The following is a 15,887-nucleotide window of genomic DNA, read 5'->3' on the forward strand; positions in this document are numbered from 1 at the left end:
AAAAAACTTATCTTAGGCTAATTCAAGGATGTGCACTGTGTATGTGTGTATACATGTGCATGTGCGTAATATCTCACAGTGTACATACATCTTTGAGAAAAAACTATATCAAATAGGGTCATATTCTTACTATGTAATGTAGCATAGCCTTAGAACTTGCTGTGAGATTAATTTAGTTATGTTGGGAAGAGCTTTCCGGAGACACCCTCTGTTTTGCAGTTATGGCAGTGGTGCTGTGCTCCCTTTTATTACCTCTTCATACCTTTCAGTTCAATGTACATACTGTCCCCGCTGACCCTACCGCTCCCATTGCAGGAAAATTAATCCACAGTAGAAATTTAGAGGAATGGTTACAAAATTGTTTCTTTTTTTTTTTTTTGACTTGTTCTTTAAAGTGCAATGAATGAAAATTATTTTCCTGAGTGAATTTTAGTCTGGAGTTGACAGCAGTTGCTAGATGTTCTGTTCCCTGCCTTCTTTAGATTTAGTGATCCTCTATATTAGGAAATATTTCTGAAGCAAGAGTAACTATCAGCTTATCTTCGTGAAGTAGATGAGACGGAGTTTCAGTTAGTCCGAGACATCCAGGAATTCCTTTAGGTAGAGGATTTAGCTTGATGTCCTCTCCGGGGATCAGTGTCACAGTTTACACCTTATTTCCTGGATGCCTTCTGCACCGCCTCTCCTACTGACTAACTGCTCTCTTTGCTTCCTCCTTGCTTCCCCGTAGTCTGTTTTCTGTGTAGCTATCAGAACGATCATTTGAAGTCCTATGTTAGAGCACGTCATTCCTGTACTCTAAACCTTGCTGTGTTCTGCGTTTCACTAAGTGTAGAAGCTGAAGTGCTAGTTATGGCGTGCAAGGCCTTACAAGGCCTGCTTCTGTCCCTTATCATCCCTTTGACTTGTTATTCATCATCTCCCTCCCTCTGTTTGGGCCACTCTGGCCTCCTATATACATACCTTGAACATTTCAAGGTGCTCTTGCCTTGGGGACCTTTGTGCTGACCCTTTCTCCCACCTGGAAAGTTCTTCACCTCGATAAGATGTATCTGCGTATCTGTCTTTGTCATCTTCCTTTTATCTATGCTCAAATCTCACCTTCTCCAGAAAGCTTACCCACTACCCATTCCCATGCCACTTGCCTCAATACTTTTGTCCTTTTTCTGCTCTACTTTCCCTCCCAATAGCACTTACTGTGGTATAATATATTATTTGGTGCATTTATCACTATATCTGTATTGTTGGGGTTCTTCAGAAAAACAGACCAAATAAGATATATGTATATATCCTATATAAATATGTATATTGTATAGGTGAAAATATCTATTATATATCTTATATAATATGTATTATATATTATACCTATCTGTGTATATATATATATAGAAATGTGTATATATATAGATATATATATATATAAAGAGATTTATGATAAGAATAGTTCACACACTTATGGAGGCTTTAGAAATCCCATGGTGTGTCCTCTGTAAGTTGAAGAACCAGGAAAGCTGGTAGTATAATTCAGTCTGAGTCCAAAGGCCTGAGTACCTGGGGCTGCTGGTGTAAGTTCTGGAGTCTGAAAGCCCAAGAACCAGGAGCTCTGTTGTCCAAGGGCAGAAGAAGATGGAAGTCCCATCATCTCAGGAAGAAAGAGAATTTGCTTTTCTTCCATGTTTTTGGTCTGTTAAGTGGGGTTGAGGAAGCAGTGGCTTAGACTGCCCACCCACATTGGTGAGGGGGAATCTTTACTCAGTCTACTTATTCAGATGCTAATTTCTTCCAAAGTACCCTCACAGACAAACCTACAAATAATGTTTTTCCAGTTATATTTGCATGCCCCAGTCAACTTGACACAGAAAATTAACCATCATTGGTTAATTTTTATAGGTTAAAGGGTCTTGGAGGGCAAGAATCTTTATCTCTTTTATTTACTAATGTATTTTAATGAGCCAGAACAATACCTGGCCCAAAGCAGGTACTCCCTAAATATTTGTTGAGTATGGATAAGAGCATGAATGAATTATAAGAGGTTGAAGGTGTACATTACATTTGCATTTAAATTTTTGAGGTTATGAAGATAGTCATAGAATCTCTGTAGCAGAGATTCTTTTGGGTAGCAACCTGTGAGGAGTCACCAGGAAGATCAACCCTCAGTGGAAAGGATGTATAGTCTTACATGGGTCCTAGAAGTGTCACCTCAATTGCCTACTATCATTAGACAAGATAGAGTCACTGTATTTGGTCAGGGACATTTATTTCCTATTTCTACTTTCCACTGAAGTTGAAGTATTCTAGTTGGTCATATCTCATTTATTTTCTCGTAGAAATTCTTATAGTAGGATGTGTAAAGGGAGAAATCTTTTCCCACTTTGAACCCATGTAGTCTTTCTGCCTCAAGTATTTCTTATAATACAGTTCACCTCTGCTCACAGACGCTAGCAAAAATATAGAAGGTGACTTTTTCTTCCTTAGGTTCATAAAAGAAAGTTTTTCTTGTGGCTTAGTCTTGGATCCTCCTCAGGGTGGTTGACTTTTGTGTTGATTGAGACAGAGCCCTCCAACCTTCTTCAACCTTTCTTTCCTTGAGGAAGTCATTTATAATATTCCAGAGGTATTCTTATTCTTTTTCCTGGAGGGGCTGAAGGACCCTAGGAAATAACAGTAACAGTGTTTGATGCATTCAGGCATGTATATATAACCCAGAAATTGGGCAGTTTCAGGGACTGCTGTTAGGGAAATCAGGACAAGAAAATGGACTTTTCTGCTTCTCTTTCTTCCTGTAATAAAGAATTATTGCCTATACCAAGTGTTTTCTTGAGAATTTTAATTGATTTGGTGAACCTCATGGCTGATACATTTTAACTAGAGATTAACAAGTTACTGGCAAGCTGAGAATGCCTACAGTAGCAGCATACAGGTCTCTTTTGGTGTCATTTGCTAATATCTTCTCTCATTTTCCCTTCTCCTAATTCACTGAGGTTAACAAAACAAACTTATCCTACCGCACTGTGCTCATAGCTTCAGCTTGTGAAATCCAGGGGAGAGACTTCAGTAAGAATACTCATCATTCTCTAACGGGGTCATTAATCACATGGTTATGGTGGCCAAGAAATCTAAGATCTGCTGTTGGCAAACTGAGGATCCAGGAGAACTGATGGTCTAGTTCTAGTCTCACTTGGAAGTTGTAAGAATCAGAGAAGAGCTGACGGTGTGAGTTCCAGTGAGAGTCTGAGTCCAAAGGCAGGAGAAGACCGATGTCCAGCTTAAAAACAAAGAATTCCTTCTCTCTTAGACTTTCACTCTGTCACGCCTTCAAAGAATTGGGTGAGGCCCACACATACTGGTGGGGGCAATCTGCTTTACTTAATCTACTGATTCAGATGTCAGTCTCTTCCAGAAACATCCTTGGAGACACATCCAGAAATAATATTTAACTAAACTCTGGGTCCATGATCCAGTCAGGTTTACACACAAATTAACCATCACATCTATTTTCCTTCCAGCCCCCCCCAACCACGATTATGCTTTCTGTCTTTATGAATTTGACTACTTTAGATACCTCATGTAGTAGAATCACATAGTATTTGTCTTTTTGTGATTGGCTTATTTTACTTAGCATAATGTCCTGAAGGTTCATCTGTGTTGTAGTATGTGACAGGAGTTTCTTTTTTATTAAGGCTGAATAATATTCCATTGTATGCATATACCACATTTTGTTTATATATTCATCCATTGATGGAACTTCTGGTTGCTTCCACCTCTTAGCTACTTTTAATAGCACTGCTATGAACATGTATGTACAGATATCTCTTCAGGACCCTGCTTTCAGTTCTTTTGGATATATACTCAGCAGTGGGATTGCTGGCCTATTAATTTTTATCACACAATATGAGTGTACTAAGATCCTCTGTGAACTGTCTTGCATTCTGCACATACTCTTTCTTAAGATCAATTTTCCCTTGATGATCAAGACCAATTGTCCTTCTTTATTTTTTGGTTTCCTAGCAAAAAATGTCCAGAAATAACCAGGTTACATTCTTAGCTTCCATTTTAATGGAATCATTGCTGTGCCGTGGAGCATTTCACCCTTGGGAATTCAGATTTGGACCAATAGAGTCCATAGTTTCTGAGAGGGGAAGCAGACATTTCACTAGCGGACTGTTAGGTGTAATAGCGAGATAAACCACTCCTTTTCTAACATTTGATTCCAGAATCTGTGAATCCGGGCTATGGGAGAAACACAGCATGCATTGAGTGCTGACTCAGAACACATGTCTCCTGGGGTATAATATCTGTATCTTACAAAGTGTGGCCATCCATCTAGCATCATGAATCTTCAAAAGACTGTTCTGCTATTCTGTATGCCAGCTACTTCTGAGGGATGAGAAACATAGGAAGACCATAGGAATTCTATGAAAATTAGCCCATTTCCATACTTTATTTGGTATACCATGAGTTCTCTGGTTAGAAGCAATGCTATGTGGAATACTTAGTGGTGAACAAGGCATGTTTTAAATTAATGGATGATGATTTCAGCAGAAACATTATGATCAGGGAAGGAAAATCTGTATCCAGAGTAATGTATACCTTAGTAAGAATAAATGGCTCACTCCATGATGGAAGTGACGTAGTATAATCGACTTGCCACCACATGGCTGGCTGGTCCACCTACACAATAGTGCCATATCATGGTTTTAGTGTTTGTCTTTGCTATTGATAGGTTTGGCATTCAACCAAGGAAGGGGTTGTAATCCTATCAGACTTGGTGAATGGAAGTCTGTGTTGCTGAGCTCATGTATTATTCATTTGCCATGACTCCATTTTTGTCCTTTACTGTGCCATTACATTTGCTGGATGGACACTGGCGGCTGGAGAAAGATGCTGGCTGACATCCACAGAATGCTTCCTGTTAGTCCCCTCATTATTAAGGTACTGAAGTTGATTTGGGCACAGTGACCATTTGTAGAGATCATTTCTCACACATACTCTTGCCTAGACCACCTTGTTACCAGTTTTCCAATTATGTTCATTTTGAGTCCCTGACTATTCAGCCAAACTGTTAGCTAGTACCCATAAATTGGTATATATTTGTACCTTTGTCCTGTTTTATCTCAGCCAAAATGACAGTCAGGTTCATTACTTGAAGTTCTGTCTACTGGGAGGAGTTTACTTCACTACTATTCTATAAGGACCTGCCACACTTGACTTGCTTGAACTCAAGCAGTCAGAATGATATCTTGGTATAGAACTAAGTAGAATATGTGATGTCATCTGGAATGGACAGTTGATCAAAATTTCTACAGACTGTATTATGTATGATAGAGGGCTAGAGTTGATATAGCTCTGAGGTAGAGCAGTGAAGGTAGGTTGCTGTCCTTGCCAGTTGAAAGAAACTGTTTTGGTGGTTTTTACTAAAAGGATAAAAGAAATAGCTTCATTCCATTTGCCAGGAAATGTACTGATATGCTCCATCAATGAAGCTACTTTAACTACAGCTATATTGGAGTCACATGTGATTAGACATGCAGTAATTTACTGTCATTCTTGAAAATCCATCTGTATTCTGCACAAGCCAGATAGGTGAGTTGAATAACCACCCCTTTACCTTGTAAGTCCTTAGCAGAGGCACTAATCTCTGTAGTTTCTCAAGGAAGGTGGCATTGCTTTTGATTTACTGTTTTCCACTTGCTTTTTTTCCTCTGTAAGTCCCTTTCTCCATGGGTCAGGTTACCAATATGGACATTGTGCCAGTTTCTGCATTTGTCTTTTCTAACTACACATTCCAAACTGGGGAGAAAACAATGAGGTGGGTTCAGATGTCTCCTAGGCCCACTGGAGATAGACTTTAGCAAAAACTTTGGTAATCACCTGACCTCCATAAACCCCCTACCCTAACTAGTGAACCACAATGCATTTTAAGTCTCTAGGATTGTAGTCCATTCAGATCCAGTGTCTAGTTACCCCTGATAAGTGTGGTTAACTTCCCTTTACCAGTACATCATTATCCTGGTAAAGGATCACATGTTTCTTTGAGGGCCCATCCTCTTTATTCAGGGGGTACTAGGTCTGAACTAGCTTTTGTCTGAGAATTGACTGAGGGCCAATACTCTGTTTTTGTTAATTCCTACTTTTGGTAATCAGACCTAGAGGTGTTTTAAACAAGTCAGGTAGCAATTAGGTAGAGTGCGTATCTCTTTTCATCCTAGGAACACCGTGATCAGTTGGCCAAATCTGTCATCTCCGTGGGTAGTCATTGTGTTTATTGATGTGACTCCACTGCCTGTTATGGTGTCAATGTCCATTTTGTCTCTGGAAGTTAAGTGTTGTCCCTTGGCTTGTGTCACCCAAGATGCCATCATCCTCACTGAATTCAGGGAATGCAGCCTAATGGCATCATTTCCTAGTTATCCATAGTCTTCTAGCTACATGGGGCTTATCAAGCCACACAGAGCCTGGGACTCCCCTAACCAAAGCATTTCTTAAACCTTGGTTAACGAAGTGTTTTTTGAACTGTCCCAGGGGACTTAAGTACACCCCATATGTACTTCTAAAGTACACTCTTAGAAGAGTTATGAGCCATTTCCCTTAAAAACACCAGAGTGGGCACCAGTGTTTGCAAGATGATGAAAGTGTTTGATTTTGATCTCATTGAATAAGACAAGTTAATAAACAGAATGAAGTCTCAGTTTGAAAAGTATAACAGCCCACAGAATGTTTATATTTAGTGCTTTTAAAGTGAAAAAGGAATTACCATAGTCATCAGTGTATTAAATGTTTGGATTTTTTTCAGGTGAAAATAAAACCCACTTGAATGTTAATTTCTGTGTTTTATGATGCAATTAAAAGAACAAGATTAGATAAAAGGGTTTTTTTCCTATGCTGCGGATGAACATGACTACTCATATTCTATAATGTACCTTTTTTGAAAGAAGCTCAGTCCTTTTTCTTTTGGACTTTGACTTTTGAAAAGTTATTTATGGCCTCTTCATACAACTGCATCAAAATTACAACTAAAATATACAACAGCTGTCACTCAGAACTGTCAGAAATTGAGCTGAATAGAAGTCTGACAACTATGGAATTAAAGAAACTACATCCATCCAGACTGGCAGGAGGGGTGCAGACACAGAACAGAATGGTCCCTCACTCATGTCTGGTGGATAAAAATTCAGGAGGGATATCTTGGGAGCGAGGAGTCTCAGCCCAACACCAGGCCCCCAAGCCCATACATCAGGGAATGAGTAGGTGGAAGAAACTTCTGAAGCCCGAAGCAGTTCCTCTTAAAGAACCCACAGATGGACTCATTCACTTCCTCTGAGCTCTAGTGCTAGGGTAGCAGCTTGAAAAGCACCAGTGGTATACCACGAGACACTGAAATATCTGGCATCAGGGTGAGCAGAGGCCATTGGCCCTTTTCTAAACCCTCCCCCCACAGAGCCCATAGGCTGATGCCACCTGGCCAACACTGTTTGACCCACCTAGGAGATCCCCAGAGACTCTGCCCCACCTAACTTACAGGTCCACCCAAGCTGCTTTTTCATATGAATGGCTGGTCATGGCTCATGCTTTACAACTTCCTAAATACACTCAAACAAAGCAACAGCTGACCTTAGTGGGTCTCAGGACCTGCACTAACAGCATCCAGCCTAGATTCACAGCTTGCTTTTACCCGGGAATCTCCAAAACCAGTACAAGTAGCAGCCATTCCAAATTCCTTTACAGCTCAGATGGGGTAGCCCCGGGCAAAACACGGGTCAGGGCTGATCTTTGCCTATACCACCTGGGAAGCCCCAGGGCTGGTGCACCACTACAGACCATGTTGGAGCATCACCACCCTGACCCTGCACAGTGGATCCTGAACAAAGGATGGAGGGTGGTGGTCAGTGGCCATAACCAATCCCTTCTGCTGTCTGGCCTGGGTAAATCCCTCCCATTGATATGCCAATAGCAGCCAAGGCTCAACTACAAGAGAAGGGTATACTCAGCCCACATGAAGTGTGCACCTTGAATTCCCAGCTTGTATTATAGGGGTGGCTGTGCTACTGATCTTACAGGACACCTACTATATTAGGCCACATTACGAAGACATGGAGTCAAAGCAGCTCTATCTGATACATAGAAACACAGGGAGGCTGACAAAATGAGCAGACAAAGAAACAGGGCCAAAATGAAAAACAGATTAAAACTCCAGAAAAAGAGATAAACAAAATGGAGATAAGCAATCTATCAGATACAGAATTCAAAACACTGGTTATAAGGATGCTCAAGGAACTTACTGAGGACCTCAACAGCATAAAAAAGATCTAGTAAGAAACAAGGATACACTAATTGAAAGAAAGAACAATTTAGAGGGAAACAACAGTACAGTGGATGAAGCCAAGAATCAAATCAATGGTTTGGAACATAAGGAAGCCGAAAACAACTCATCAGAATAACAAAAAGAAAAAAGAATCCAAAATAATGAGGATAGTATAGATAGCCTCTGGGACAAGTTCAAGTGGTCCAACATTCATTCACATTATAGGGGTACCAGAAGGACAAGAGAAAGAGCAAGAAATTGGAAATTGGGACTTCCCCTGCCAAGATAGAGGCTTAGGTAGACGTACTGTGCTTCCTTGCACAACCAAAATAAGTACAAAAACAATTTAGAAACAAAATAACAACCAGAACTGACAGAAAATTGAACTGTGTGGAAGTCAGACAACCAAAAAGTTAAAATAGACCCATTCATCCAGGTCAGTAGGCAGGGCGGAGTCAGTGGCCAAGCAGAGAGGGGTCGAGGCACAAAAAGCAGTGGCACCAGGCATATAAAGCACCTTGGGCATGCAAAACAGCAGCAGGCGGACACTGGGGCTCATGTGGCAGATGGCAGACCCCAGGCGCAGGGTGGCAGTGGGCAGACCCAGTGAGGCACTGTGCTGAAGGCGGCAGCTGACCGTGGGGTCCCATATACACTTTCAGATAAACCAGGTGAAACTGGGGACTAAGACAGACCTCACAACCCAGGATCCCAGTGCCAGGAAATAAAGCCTCAAAACACTGATTGAAAACACCTGTGGGCGTTGAGGTGCTGGGAGAGACTCCTAGTCTCACAGGAGAGTTAGTTGGAGAGACCCACAGGACCCCGGAATGTACACAAACCCATCCACTGGGAATCATCACAGGAAGGACCCAATTTCCTTGTGGGAAGCAGCAGAAGAAGTGACTGTAATCTGGCAGAGGGCGGAGCAAGTGCCGTTGTTCCCTCAGACCCCACCCCCACATACAGTGTCACAACCCAGCCACTGGGTTGCCCCTCCCTGGTGAACACCTAAGGTTCCACCCCTCACTACATAACAGGTGCGTCAAGACAAATAAAAATGGCCCAAATGAAAGAACAGTTCAAAGCACCAGAAGAAATACAACTAAGTAATGAACATATAGCCAACCTATCAGATGCACAGTTGAAAACACTGGTTATAAGGATGCTCCAGGAACTCACTGGGTACTTCAACAGCATAAAAAAGACCCAAGCAGCAACGAAGGTTGCATTATGTGAAAGAAAAATCTACAGGGAACCAACAGCGATGGGAAAGAAACCAGGACTCAAATCAATGGTTTGGAGCAGAGGGAAGAAAGAAGCATTCAACCAGAACAGAATAAAGAAACAAGAATTCAAAAAAATGAGGAGAGGCTTAGGAACCTCCAGGACATATTTAAACGTTCCAACATCCAAATTATAGGGGTACCAGAAGGGGAAGAGGAAGAGCAACAAGTGGAAAAGTTACTTGAACAAATAATGCAGGAGAACTTCCCCAATCTGGCAAAGGAAATAGACTTCCAGGAAGTCCAGTAAGCTCAGAGAGTCCCAAAGAAGTTGGACCCAAGGAGGAACGCACCAAGGCACATCATAATTACATTACCCAAGATTCAAATGAAGGAGAAAATCCCAGAAGCAGCAAGAGATAAGGAGACAGTTACCTGCAAAGGAGTTTCCATCACACTGTCAGCTGATTTCTCAAAAGAGACCTTGCAGGCAAGAAGGGGCTGGAAAGAAGTATTCTAAATCATGAAAACCAAAGACCTACAACCAAGATTGCTCTGTCCAGCAAAGTTTTCATTTAGAATGGAAGGGCAGATAAAGTGCTTCTCAGATAAGGTCAAGTTCAAGGAGTTCATCCTCACTAAGTTCTTATTTTATGAAATGTTAAAGGGACTTATCTATGAAAAAGAAGAACAAAACTATGAACAGTAAAATAACAATAAACTCACAACTGAACCTAAAACAAAAATGAAAACAAACTAAGCAAACAACTAGAACAGGAACAGAACCACAGAAATGGAGATCCCATGGAGGGTTAGCAACAGGGGAGTGGGAAGAAGAGAGAGGGAGAAAAGTTACAGAGAATAAGTAACTTATTCTCTGTAGGTAGATGGTAGGTAGAAAATAGACAGGAAGGGGAAGAATAGTATGGGAAGTGTAGAAGCTAAAGAACTTAAGATACATGGACGTGAGTTAAGGAGGGGAATGTGGGTGGGAGAGGGTGTGCAGGGTGGAGGGAAGTGAAGGGGGAAATGGGACAGCTGTAATAACATAATCAATAAAACATATTTTAAAAAACGAAATTGAAAATCTCTTTGAAAGAATAAGGAAGGAAAACTCCCCTAATTTGGTGATGGAAATAGATATGTAAATTCAGGGAACACAGAGAGTCCCAAACAAGATGGATGCAAAGAGGTCCACTCCCAGACACATCATAATTAAAATACTAAAGGTTAAAGATAAAGAGAGAATCTTAAAAGCAGCAAGAGAAAAGAAGTAACTATCTTATTATGGGGGAGTTCCCATAAGACTGTCAGATGATTTCTCAAAAAAAAGTTTGCAGGCTGGAAAGTATTGTCAAGAAATATGCAAGGTCATGAAAAGCAGGGACCTATAGCCACAATTGTTCTACCCAGCAAAGCTAACATTTAGAATTGTAGACATGATAAAAAGCTTCCCAGACAAGAAAAAGCTAAAGGAGTTCATCACTACCAAGCCATTATTCATGAAATGTTAAGGGGACTTATTTAAGAAAAAGAAAATCAAAATTGTCAACAACAAAATGGCAGAAAATACAAATCTATTAACAATTGAATCTATAAAACAAACTAAGCAAACAAGAAGAACAGAAACAGAATCATGGGTATGGAGAGCATTTTGATGGTTGCCAGATGGGATGGAGGTGTGAGAGAATAGGTGTAGAGATGAGGGGATTAAGAAGTACCAATAGGCAGTATTATCAGAGAGTTCCAGCCAAGATGCAGGCATAGGTAGTACACTTTACCTCCTAGCACAATCAAAAGAAGAACACAACCAATTTAAAAGCAAAAAACCCAAACAGATCTGCCAGAAAATAGAACTATATGGAAGTCTGACAACCAAAGAGTTAAATAAGAAATATTCTTATTTCTAAGAGGGATGGAGACTGGTGGATTTCTAAGAGGGGTGAAGACTGGCAGCCTGGGTGGAGAGGACACTGGAGGGGATGTGCAAGGTGGCAGCTGGTGAATTGGGCAGTCCCACATTCACATGCAGATAAACTGGGAGGAACAACTGGGGAGTGAGACAGACTGTGCAGCCAAAGGTTCCAGAATGGGGAAATAATAGCCTCAAAACTGGGGGGGTTGTGATGAGGGAGAAATTGCCAGTCTCTTGAAAGTGGGGCCAGAGATGAGCAAGCAGCATTATTCCCTCTCTGAGCCCTCCACCCCCCCCCCACAGTACCACAATGCAGTAAAGTGTATTGCCCCATCCAGTCGAATACCTAAGGCTCCGTCCCTTACAATGTAACAGGTGTGCAGAGACAAGGAAATATGGCCAAAATGAAAGAACAGATCATAAATCCAGAAAAAGAACTAAGTGATGATGAGATAGCCAACATGCAGAGTTCAAAACACTGGTAATCAGGATACTGACAGAAATGTTGAGTATGTGTGCAAAATAAAGGAAGAAGTGAAGGCTATAGAAAGTGAAATAAAGAAGAATATACAGGGAACCAACAGTGAAAGGAAGGAAACTGGGACTTAAATCAACGATTTGGAACAAAAGAAAGAAATGAACATCCAACCAGAACAGAATCAAGAAATAAGAATTAAAAAAAAAAAAAAAGAGGAGAGTCTTAGGAATCTCTGGGACAACTTTAAACATTTCAGCATCTGAATCATGGGGGTGCCAGAAGGAGAGGAAGAAGAGCAAGAAATTGAAAAATTACTTGAAAAAAAATGAAAGAGACTTCCCCAATCTGGCAAAGGAAATAGACACAAGCCCAGGAAGCTTAGAGAATCCTAAATAAATTGGGTCCAAAGAGGAACACCCCAAGACACATCGTATTTAATTTGCCAGAGATTAAAAATTAGGAGAGAATCTTCAAAGCAGCAAGAGAAAAGAAGAGGGTTACCTACAAAGAAGTTCCCATTAGACTATCAACTGATTTCTCAAAAGACACTTCGGAGGCTAGAAGAGGCTGGAAAGAGTATTCAAAGTGAGGAGAAACAAGGACCTACATGCATGATTGCTCTATCCAGCAAAGCTATCATTTAGGATCAAGGGCAGATAAAGTGCTTCCCAGATAAGGTCAAGTTAAAAGAGTTCATCATCACCAATCCCTTATTATATGAAGTGTTAAAGTGACTTATCTAAGAAATTGAAGAAGATCAAAACTATGAACATTAAAATGACAACAAACTCAAAACTATCAACAACTGAACCTAAAAAAAAAAACACCCCAAACTAAAACAAACTAAGTAAACAACTAGAATCAGAAATGAAGATTACATGGAGGGTGAGCAGCATGGAGGAGGCAGGGGAAGAATGGGGGGAAGACGTACAGGGAATAAAAAGCATAAATTATAGGCACAAAATAGACAGGAGGATATTAAGAATATTATAGGAAATGGAGAAGCCAAAGAACTTATGTGTACAGCCCATGGACATGAACTAAGGGGGGGGGGATGCTGGAGGGAGGGGGGTACTGGGGAGAGGTGGATAAAGGGGAGAAAAAAGAATGGGACAACTGTAATAGCATAATCAGTAAAATATACTTAAAAGAAGTACAAATGTGTAGTTACAGAATAGCCATGGGGATGTAAAATACAGTACAGAAAATGGAGCAGCCAAAGAACTTATGACCTGTGGACATGAACGATGGTGGGAGGATTGCCTGAGAGAATGGGGGGGTACTGGATGTAGCCGGGCAAAGGGAGGAAATCAGGACAACTGTAAAAGCATAATCAATAAAATGTAATTAAAAAAGGTTTTTATAACCACAATTAAACATTTTTAGACTTTGATAAAATAGCTTTAATAGTCAGTTGTTTTGGGGGGCCTTAGTGAAGTGATTAGGATATTACTAGATTAAATTAAATCAGTCAGTAACCTCTTGGGTTCTGAGTGACCGTTTCTTTTTATTTATAAGCATTTTGTTGTTTTAAGGGACCAGTAAGTATATCTTTTTTTAAAAATATTTTTTTCATCCTTTTTGTTTTTAATACTTTATTTATTTCTTAGAGAGAAGGGAAGGAAGAGAGAAAGAGAGGGAGAGAAACATCAGTGTGTGGTTGCCCCTCATTTGCCCCCTACTGGGGACCTGTCCTGCAACCCAGGCATGCGCCCTGACTGGGAATTGAACAGGCGACCCTTTGTTTTGCAGTCCGGTGCTCAATCCACTGAGCCACACCAGCCAGGGCTGTATATCTTTTCATAATGGTTATGGGTGGGATATAAAACATACTGTGTGTTTCAACTGAACTTTTGTATAAACATTTTCAGGCGAAGAAACTCAACTTAATTTTATGTAAAATATAAGGATGTGCATGGGTCAGTAAGGAGAGGGCATTTTGTTCCATACCTCTCAATACTCATGTTAAGATGATTTTATTCTGACTTTCTAAGAGGAAGTTTTCTCCCTTACTGTAAAAGCTAGCAGATTTCCCGAGTGTCCTTGAATGATTTATTCATGGCCTGCTTGTGTAGTAGCAAAAGAAAAGAATTATACATTACATGTTTTTATCTTGTGCAAGAGAGCAATTTTAAAAATATATATTTGGGAAGACCTTTAATAAAATTTTTAATGAGTTGTCTTTCCAACTTACTGTCATTACAAATACTGTCCTTTCCATTATTGTGGTTTAAGGAAGTGTCTTTTTTCTTTGCCCCTGGCTGGGATATGTGTCGTTTCCATATTACTTTTGTTTTTTAAGTTACATATTCTTCTGTTTAAGAAAATCTGAAATATCCCCATACTTAAGATACTATTCAAATTATACTTTAATAAATGCAATAAATTTGTTAATACAATTTTGTGTGAGATTGAAACACTAAATATCATCACTACTCTTAAGACCAATAAAGTTGGTTTATCGTTAACCAAATATTTTCCCTCTCTTTTTCTTTCTTTTTTTCATTACTGCCTTCCTCCATATTCCCCCTAAGTTTCAGCAATTGAATACATGGATGAATGTATTTAATATCCATTCATATGATTGAGTGCGGGCCTGCGAACCAGAGTATCGCGGTTCGATTCCCAGTCAGGGCACATGCCTGGGTTGCAGGCCAGTTCCCAGCAGGGGACTCAAGAGAGGCAGCCACACATTGATGTTTCTCTCCCACTCTTTCTCCTTCCCTTCCCCTCTCTCTAAAAATAAATAAATAAAATATTTATTAATATCCATTCATAGAATGGATGAATGACTTTAATATAATTATTTTTTTACTATCCCTCTTCCTCTTTTTAGACTGCAGATTCTCTGAGCACAGAAACTGCACCAGTCTTTTTCACTTCCATGTGCTTAATGCCTTGGATTAGTATGTAGTAGGAATTCAGTGAATTAGTTGATTGAATGAATCAATGAGTAATAAAACATACTGTATGAATGTTTATTTAAAAAATTATCTCTGTTGCCCTGACCCTAGTGGCTCAGTTGGTGGAGCATAGTCCTGCAAAGCAAAAGGTCACCAGTTTGATTCCTGGTCACATGCCTGGGTTGTGGGTTTGCCCCAGTTGGTGCACATACAAAATACTGAAATATTGAAATATTTAGATTGTAAAATATAGGGAGAAATTATAATAGGGAAATAAAAATAATAATGTTTTAAAATTACTTGTTTTTAAACAAAGACTAGTACAATTAGCAAACAGGTTAAAGTGGTTTTTGAAACCAAACTTTTGATTATTTAGGATTAATATTTTGAACTACAGTTTACCAAGTAACCTTGATTAGCTCAACAAAGTTATGGCCTGACAAAATTAAAATAGTTTGGGGTATAATATGGCAATACTTATATTTTTACAGTGAGTATCAGTTTTAAGAATTTTAATTGAAACATGATGTGGGCCTATGTAGATAATAGCATGTTCATTATTTATTTCAAATTGTAACTTGAGAAATTTATGGATTGAAGAGTATTTCCAAGCATAACAGAAAATTGTGTGCTCTCGAGTTTGCAAATTAATGTTTAAACACAATAGACTTGACTGATCAGAAACACAAGGACCATGGTAAGTGTATGTAACTCTCCCAGACAATGTTAGTAGAGACTGTTCACTTAACTGTTGGGTAACAGGTGTGTACAAACACTTCAGTTACATAGGAGAGAGGGGGAAAAAGAGCTCACTACCGACCATAATGTGGGCCTTGTGAGATACAACATAGCCATAAATTAGAACCTGACATTATGGATTTAATTTGACCACTTGTTTAGAAAGATATTAATATTTGAGCATGCGGCAGTATACTTTGGAGAATGACTCTGTGATATTTCATAAAGTCTTTTCAGCTCCGTCTGATTGTAATTATCTGTTGTTTGCTTTGCTTTTGTTTCCTTCTGACTTTAAGGGTATACTTTCATCCTATATTTTTCTCTA

General features: G+C 39.7%; 1 protein-coding gene across 6 annotated transcripts in view; it reads left to right on the top strand.

The window, feature by feature from the left end:
* Positions 1-15,887, top strand: part of CCDC171 (coiled-coil domain containing 171) — a 313,511-nt gene that overhangs the window by 98,752 nt on the left and 198,872 nt on the right. The window lies entirely within an intron of this gene.

Source organism: Artibeus jamaicensis, unplaced genomic scaffold (assembly GCF_021234435.1).
Source record: "Artibeus jamaicensis isolate MK-2021 breed Jamaican fruit bat unplaced genomic scaffold, CSHL_Jam_final scaffold_1964, whole genome shotgun sequence".
Lineage (NCBI taxonomy): Eukaryota > Metazoa > Chordata > Mammalia > Chiroptera > Phyllostomidae > Artibeus > Artibeus jamaicensis.